This window comes from Chrysochloris asiatica, unplaced genomic scaffold (genome assembly GCF_000296735.1).
Source record: "Chrysochloris asiatica unplaced genomic scaffold, ChrAsi1.0 scaffold00179, whole genome shotgun sequence".
NCBI classification, from domain to species: Eukaryota; Metazoa; Chordata; class Mammalia; order Afrosoricida; family Chrysochloridae; genus Chrysochloris; species Chrysochloris asiatica.
Genome location: NW_006408697.1, coordinates 4495336 through 4504483, shown reverse-complemented (window position 1 = coordinate 4504483; position 9148 = coordinate 4495336). Strand labels below are relative to the sequence as shown.

At 42.0% G+C, this 9148-nt stretch overlaps 1 pseudogene; it reads left to right on the top strand.

The window, feature by feature from the left end:
• The window catches only part of LOC102826566, a 79343-nt pseudogene that overhangs the window by 62177 nt on the left and 8018 nt on the right, over window positions 1-9148 (top strand).

Here is a 9148-nt window from a genome sequence, read left to right as displayed (position 1 = left end):
GAACAACTGCTTCTTGGTCTAGGTACAGATACCTCAGAAGTACAATTAAGTGTGCTGGAATACTCATACTTCACAATGTTGTCCATAGCTTGTCATGAACCACACAATCAAAAGCCTTTGTGTAGTCAATAAAGCATAGGTAAACATCTTTCTGATATTCTCTGTTTTCAGCCAAGATCCATCAGACATCAGCATCGATATCTCTCATTCCACAGCCTCTTCTGAATCCATCTTGAACCTCTGGAAGTTCTTTGTCAATGTATGATTGTAGCCGTTTCTATATTACCTTTAGCTAAAGTTTACTCGCTTGAGATATCAAAGAGATTGTCCAATGATTTCCACATTCCATTGGGTCACCTCTCTTTGGAATGGGCACAAATATGGATCTTTTCCAATCAATGGACCAGATAGTTGTCTTCCAAATTTCTTGGCAGAGATGAGTGAGTGCCTCCTGTGCCACTTCATTTTCTTGAAAGGTTTCAATTTTTATTCCATCAATTCCTGGTGCCTTATTCTTTGCCAATTCCTTCAATGCACTTTTGACATCCTCCCTGAGTAACATTAGCTCTTGTCATATGGTACTTCTTGAAATGGTTGAACATTAACCATTTCTTGATGTCATCCCACAACTCTTCTGGTCTTTGGTCTTTAGTGTTTAATGTATCAAATCTGTTCTTCAGAGGATCTGTTCTTCAGATGATCTCTAAATTCAGGTGGGATAAATTCAAGGTCATATTTTGGCTCTCGTGGACTTTTTTCATTTTCTTAAGCTTCAGTTTGAATTTGCATATGAGTTATTGATGGTCTGTTCCACAGTCTGCCCTGGCCTTGTTTACACTGATGACATGGAGCTTTTCCATCTAGCTCATTTTATACTATGTGTATTAAGCTATGAAAGATATTTTATTCAAACAACGACCTCAGGAGATAGATGGTAGATTCTTTGTTTTTGTTGTTACTCTTAATGCTGTCAAGTAGGTTCTTTTTCGTAGTGACTCTGTAGAGGATTTCCAGACAATGGCTTGTGGATTTGACCACCGACCTTGCCATTAGCAGTCCAGCATTTTGTCTACAGCATCATACCAGGGCTCCTATGTTCTTTGTTGTTGTTATGTGCCATCGAGTATGGTCCATATAGGGTTTCTGAGGAGTAGCTGGTGAGCTTGAGCCACTGAAGTTTGCAGTTCAAATTGACCTTGAGGTTGAGTATTTATCCAATGGCACTACACCAGGACTCTTTTAGAAGGACAAATAAATAGCAACCCTGTTCTCTGAAAACTGAAACAATTGAACTCTTTTTTATTTTTAAAGAATAAAACTTAATGGGGTTTGAAATATTATTTTGTAAAGTTTAATGGTAGGGTAGAGGTTATGATTCAGGCTGCTAACCTCAAGGTCAAAAGTTCAAAACTACCAGCCGTTCAGCAGGAGAAAGGTGAGGATTTCTGTTCATGTAAAGATTTACTGCCTCAGAAACCCTGTACAGGGTCACTATGAGTCAGAACCGACTCCATGGCACATAACAACAACAACAACAACAAATGTGAAGAATGTCCTGGTGTGGCACTGTAGAATAAGTTGTTGTAGTTAGTTGCCATCGAGTTGGTACCAACTCATAGAGGCCCTGTGCACAACAGAAAGAAACACTCCCCAGTCCTGGGCCAACCTCACAGTTGTCGTATGCCTGAGCCTATTGCTGCTGTTACTGTATCAATCCATATCATTGGTAGGGCTTCCTCTTTTTCTCTGACCTTCAACTTTACCAATCATATCATACTCCAGTGACTGGTCCCTCCTAACAATATGTCCAAAGTATAAGAGACAAAGTCTGGCCATCCTGGCTTCCATGGAGCACTCTAGCTGTACTTCTTCCAACACAGATCTGTTGGTTCTTCTGGCAGTCCATGGTACTTTTCATATTCTCCTCCAGCACCACAACTCCAATGCATCAATTCTTCTATAGTCTTCCTTATTCACTATCAAACTTTTGCATGCATAAATGCTGAACAAAAATAAGTACTAGACTGTTAATCGCAAGGTCAGCAGTTCAAACCCACCAGAAGCTCCTTGGAAACCCTATATGGGGTCGCTATGAGTTAGGTCAACTCGATGGCACTTAGCAACAGCACCATGTGAAGAATGTAGCTCTCGTATATCCGAACATCCCCACTGAGTCACAGGCACTGCTGGTACAGAATAGACTTTCCTCCCAGGAAAAGACCCTGCCCTCAGGAACACTAGAGCATTGGAGTAGCAGCAGAGAAAATTGCACTTCTCCTGAGCAGTTAGTTCCGAGGGTGACGATGGAAGAGCAGAGCTACAATGAGTCAGCAGAGCCACTGGGGGTGAGGAGGTGCAGAGTGGCTACAAGTGATTTGCTGCTGGCTGTCATTTTTTTATGGAAAGAAACACTAAACATGGGTTTTCACTTTTAGAAGATCCAGGGAGAAAAGCCATATTATGCAATATTGGCTGTTCCCTCCATTTGCAAAGTTTAGAAATGCTCAGAAGTGGCAACCTCAGTCAGCTCAGATATTTAACTTATTTGGGATACATCCCTTCCCCATGCAGCATTATTATAACTTCTTAATTTTCACCCCCTTTTGACCTCGGTGTGCTCTACTGAGGCATGGGCGCTCTAGGAGCACAACTCAGTCTTCATCATCATCATCTCTGCTGAGCATGCTCAGAACTGTGTACCCCTGGCTGTTGCTGCTGCCACTTGCTATAGAATCATTTAGACCCCTCATGTGTAATTAATGATGTATCCCAAGCCCATTTGAGACTACATAGAGGGGGGTAAATCATGAGTCTGTGGACAGCTTGCCCCTCCATACTTCACTTTTGGCCTTGATGCAGAGTGGACGTTAGGGAAGCTAATCCAGTGCTTCCTGCCTTGGGCTGGCCCTGAAATTTAAATGTTAGCACCTCACGTGCTCTCTGTAGTATGTGCAGAACTCAGTAAGTATCCTTGCCACTTAAAGGCAGCCAATACTGTTTGTCACACCAACACCTACAAGCATCTCATCCTCAGGCTAGCTTACAGAAGTTGATTAACTACTTAACCCAATTCACAATAAAATAAATAAATAAATAAAAGGTTGACAGACTTGTCCATATATAGTGAAACATGTGAGGGTCATATCTCAGTGGTGACTGACTGGTTTTTCCAGACCTCACAACATTTCTGCCTGTAACAGAATGCAGTCTTTCCACTTTCTGTCTCTCTTTATCAGTGGAAAATAGTTGAGCTTCCTTCGCTGACAAGTTTCTGCTCTCTAAGTTTTACTGTAGACAGAGATGGTGCTGGGCCAGCTCAAGGCTTCCCCAAAGAGGCTTATCACATGGAGGAACCAACACAGAATTTGTGCTCTACAGTCAGCCCAACTCTCAACAGGAAAAGAGGTCCAAGACACAGGACTTGGTCTCTACTAGCCTGGAACAATAGAGGAAGAAGAGTCAGGAATAGGAGGAGGATATGGATTGTGTGGTTAATTGCATCCACGAACAACTGTCTCTTTTGTTACAAGACCAGAATTGGATGGTGCCCAGCTATCATTAGTGAATATTTTGATCAAAGATTCCATAGAGGGATCCTAATCAAAAAAGAGGTAAATGCAGATTAGAAATTCAAATTTTCATGACCTATAGACCTCCAGGTGTGGCACTGCTCACCAGCTGCTTCTTGGAAACCCTATACAGGGTCACTATGTGTCAGAATCGACTAGACGCACTTAGCAACAACAACGACCTCCTAAGGAGCTTTGGTAATATAGTTGTTACAAGCTTGGCTGTCAGCAATTTGAAATTACCAGCTGTTCCGCATAAGAAAGATGAGGTTTTCTGCTCCCATAAAGATTTACAGCCTTGTAAACCAGGATTGCTAGGAGTTAGAACCAACTCCACAGCACATCACCACCACCATCATAAACCTTCTAGGGAGTCCTGGTGTGCTGCTGTAGGATAAGCTCAGGACCACAAGGTTGGCAATTCAAACTCGCCAGATGCTCCTTGGAAACCTTATAGTTGGTTTCTTATAAGTCAGAACTGACTTGATGGCAGTTAACAACAACAACATAGACTTTCTGGACTTCTGGTGTGGCACTGTAGGGTAAGCACTGAGCTGCTAATCATGTGATCAACATTCAAAGCCACCAGCCACTCCTTGGGAGTGCTCTACTAGGTTGCTATGAGTCAGGACCAATTTGATGGCATGTAACACTAACAACAGCAGCATAGACTTTCTTTAACCTTGGAGGGTAGATGGACCCCTGATACTATTGTCCTGAGATAGTCTTAAGCCTTTAACCAAAAATATTATCAGGAAGTCTTCCTAAATCCAAATAGTTGTTTAGTGTAACTAGTACAAAAGTTCTGCCTTGAGCCTTACCTTATGCTCTTTTAAGAACTGTCTATAGGAGATCAAGTTGACTACAGCAACTGAAAAGATTAGACAGGAACCTTAGGGGGCAGTCAGTTTATGTTCATAGGGGAGCAGCAACTCACGAAAGGGAGATGAGAACAGTTGCTGAATACCAAGATTGTAACCAGTGTCACTAAATAGTACATGTAGAGAGTTGATAGGTGGTGGTGGTTATGTGCCATGGACTCGATTCCAACTCATAGTGACCCTGTACAGGGTTTCTGAGGCTGTAAATCTTTATGGGAGCAGAAAACCTCATCTTTCTCCCATGGAACAGATGGTAGTTTCAAACTGCTGACCCTGAGGTTAGCAGCCCAATTCATAACCATAACGCTACCAGAGCTCTTTAGAGAGTTGAGTAGTGTATATATTCTCAATGACTAACTAAAAAAATAAGTGAAATAGGAAAAGAGGGAGGAAGAAGCTAAGCCATGCACACTCAGTTTCTCTTTCTAAATGTACAAATCATATAAAGGCATTCCTTCCTCCTGGACAAAAATGTGTGGCCTGCAAAGAGGGGCCAGGTGTCAAGTGGCTATACCTCCATGTGGAAGGAAACTGCAGTAGAGTTCCACTCTCCCACCTCAATTAAAAATGGCATCCCTGCAGCCAAATGCTTGATTACATGTGCCGATGCCTCTGTCTCCTTTGATGCAGTTAGTGTTTCTTTCAAAATCAATTGAGCGAATAATGGCAGCTAGTTAAAAGTAGAAGTTCAATAAATGGAGAATGGAGAGGTTCCAGTTTAAATAAATAGGAAAATTGTTTAAAAAAAAAAAAAACAGAAATCAGAAAAGGCTGCTGACAACTCAGTTTAATTCCAAGAACCCCACAAAATTCTTTCTTACATGTTTTTGTCTATTATTATTATTGTTAAGTGTCATGGAGTTGGTTCCAACTTCTTGAAACCCCTTATAGGGTTTCCACGGAGCAGCTGGTGGGTTTGAACTGCCAACCTTGTAAAATTAAGCAGCCTGGTGCTTAATTTTGCCTATTAGTCTTTAATAAAAATAACTGTTAAGGTCTGAGTTTCTCATAGAGGTAAAAGAACATGAAGTTTAGAGACAAACCTGGATTTGATTGTTGGCTCTACTTCTCACTGCCTGCTGGTATGAGCAAGTAGTTTAACCCCTGCTAACCATCTTTCAAGATTACAACACCAACCCTAAAACCTGAGGATTAAGCATATGAAAGGCACCCAGTCAGGTACAGGATACACAGTAGACATTCAATTCAAAGTAAATATTTCCAACTCTTACTGCTGTGGAGAAAAACTGGTCTGCTCTTAGACTCGTTGCAGGAGGACGTGGATTGTGGTTCCAGTCTTACTGAAAGTCCACCCAGCTGCATCACCTGGCAAGATGGCTGGGAAGACTTCACCTGATTTTCCTCTCAATCTTATGAACCAATGCCGGCATCTTTTTCCTCCACACGGGTGGAGACACAGTGCATGGAACTCTTTCCAGACACCTATCATTGGCTCCTGTGGCACCCAGGAGCAGGCGGTGATAATAGACATTCCAGACATCAGTTGTCCAAGGGTAAGATGAGAAGAAGGATAACGAGGGGGTCTATGCTATCAGACAGGAACAGCTATATTGAGGGCAGGAGTCCAGTAGAGAATGTGGAAGTCCAGCCAGTTGATGGCTCCAAGAACTAAAAGGGTATTATGAAAGGTTGGGGAAATCTGGTAGAATCTGCCAAACCATTGATCCTGAGAAACCTTTCTCCCAGAATACCTCTTTTCTGCACAGGTTGGATCAGTGTTACTTAAATGCAAGACTCCTGGGGAAAGGGAAGGAAGTATCATAACTCTTGAGGGTGAATTTCTCTGGTTTTCTTTCAGACCTCAAGTAGTGCTGGATGGAAGCGGGTCCTGCATTCGCTCTGCTCTTCCTGGACCAGAGTGCCACTGCTTGCAGCCATTTACTTTCTAATGGCTCATGTTCTTCTCATTCTGTGCTTTACAGGCCATTTATAAACTTTGTTGAACACTTTGTGACCTGTCTCTTGCATCATGGAACTCTCTCGCCGTAACATCATACCCACTGGTTCCAATGGAACAGCCTTCCCACTTACAGGTCATCTCTCCCACTCTCCCTGGAAAGTGCCTGCAAATGCAGTAGTGGGTGGATATGTGTACAGGCTGCAGCTTCAGGGACCAGCAAGCAACTCTGTGTTTTCTCCTACTGCCCAGGGCCTAAGGACATTTGCAGAATCTGAGGAGGTCCCACACCTAGCTTGTTGAGCCAGGATTTGTTCAGATTTTGCAGGGCCCTGGTCATCTTGTGTAGACTTATAACAATGCCGAGGGGGCATCTTTCAGCCATTAGGATAATTCCAGTAAATTCAGTAATCTGAATTGAAGCATCATTTTAATTGATAACATTTTTCTTTGCCTCATTGCACACTATATTTTCTCCTTCATGGGGAGGATGCTGCTGCCACATGCCACAAACAAAGTTCCATGGAATTAACATGTCACCTGATAGGACACCTTATTACATCTCTTGCAGAATTGGTTAGGAGCTAAAGAATTTCCTAGGGACTAGCTTGGGTGCCAGTGGAGGGTAGCATCTCCTTCCTGGCTGTTGTGACATATTGGGAATGAGAATTTGTGGCTCTGGGCTGTCCCGATAGGACCCCATGGCCTGGGACCCTGATCTGCCTACCTTTAAATGTCAACTGAAGCATAGATATCGTTGGACAGTTGAGAGAAGCAGAGGCTAAAATAAACAGAAAGAAACCACTTGGTGGAAAGAAAGACATTACATGGATATGAAAACTCACAGAGTTCAGAAGATAATGCCTGAAATAAGAATGGGAGTTTTTTTGTTTTGTTTTGTTTTTTTCCTTGATCATAGCTTATAAGTTTATTTGATGGAAAAACTTTCCATCCAGAGTACCATTTCACACTATTTGTGTACATATAAACAAGAGATTAAAGACAATGAACATAAAGAGAATGAAAAGAAACAGAATAAACTGACTCAGGTTTGATATGGTTATGTGATAGAGGAAGATCTTCCCTTCTGAAAATGTCCATATAGTACATATAGGTTGGTGGGGTGGAAGGTGGGATGTGACAAAGAGCTGGACCCCTGGGCTTCATCAAGGTCACTTCAGAATCCACATTACACAGGGTTGTCCACCACAGGTCCCCACAGAGTTAGTTCTGTGTGTCTTCCCTTCTGTCTTGCCCTGGGTCACACCATGGAAAGTGGACTTGAGAAGTACATCCTCCAGGAACAGCTCTCACCTCAGCCACAGGTTTCTTTTTGATCCTTCATTTTGAAGTTTGATACAATCATGTTTTCACATATGAATTTTGAGTGTTCTTTGAAAAAGTAAACTACTACCTCATCGTATTTTCTGTAATTGCAGGTGCTGAGGGAGCCGGGAGACCCAGTGTCCCAACGATCCACGGGGCATCTATTCAGATCCTACTCCATGTTGTGAGTCAAGAATGAGAGTTTTAAAAAGGGAGCCAACTGTAACATTTGGCAGAAAAAAATTAAAAACAATATGGCAGGCAAAAAGCAAATTTAGAAGAACAAAGAGAAAAAATAGTCCAGAGAACCAAACATACAAACACTTGAAACAACAGGAAAATAAATCATTCCAGAATTCCCAGATTTAATGAGTTTTAGATGAGAAAAACCTGCTGAGTGTCCAATGCAGTGGTCAGGGAAACACCCACATTAAGGCACATTACTGCCCAGAACTAGGAGCAGAACGCTGTCATCTTGATAGAAGCAAACTGCCACACCATTTTCCCATGGAGCTGCTGGTGTGTTTGAACTACCTACCTGTTTATTAGTAGCTGAGCACTTAACCACTGTATCACCAGGTCTCCCTCAAATACATTATTAGACATGTCAAAGTTTCTAAAACAAGAGAATAACTAAGAAATGACAGTATGGAATCCAAGAAACACAAGAGAAATATGAAAAGGAATAACCAAGATGGTGAATGGAGATGCCAGGATGACACCTATGTGTGCGGTATAAAGAATAATCAGTTCAGATTGGAAGAGGTGCCAGACACTCCTAAAAGAAGTGTGTCCAAGAAAGCATATTGGATATAATGGCCGATGTGTTTTAGTATATTGATAATGTAAGCAGTTTGTAAAATATAAGCAATGATAAGAACAGAAAAAAATAATCATAGAAAAGAAAAAAAGCAAGAGAATTATTATTTCTAGTCGTTAAGTGCCATCGAGTCAGTTCCAATACACAGTGACCCTGTATAGGGTTTCTGAGGAGCAGCTGGTAGGTTTGAACCACCAACCTTGCAATTAACAATCCAGTGCTTATCCTACAGCACCACACTAGGACTCCATTACTTCTAGAGGGTGTGAAAAATGCACAAGAAAGGAGGAAGTATTTATGGTATACTATATGGCTCCACCACCACTCATCTGTCAGTTTGTCGTACTGTGATAGCTTGTGAGTTGCTGTGATTCTGAAAGCTATGCCACTGGTATTTTAAATACCAGCAGGGACACCCATGGTGGACAGGTTTCAGATGAGCTTTCACATGAAGATAGACTAGGAAGAAAGAGTGACGAGCTACTTCTGAATATTTAGTCACTGAAAACCTTATGAATAGCAGAGAAACACTGTCAGATATACTGCAGGAAAATGAGCCCCTCAGGTTGGAAGGCACTCAAAATGCGACTGGGGAAGAGCTGCCTCCTCAAAGTAGAGTTGACTGTGATAATGT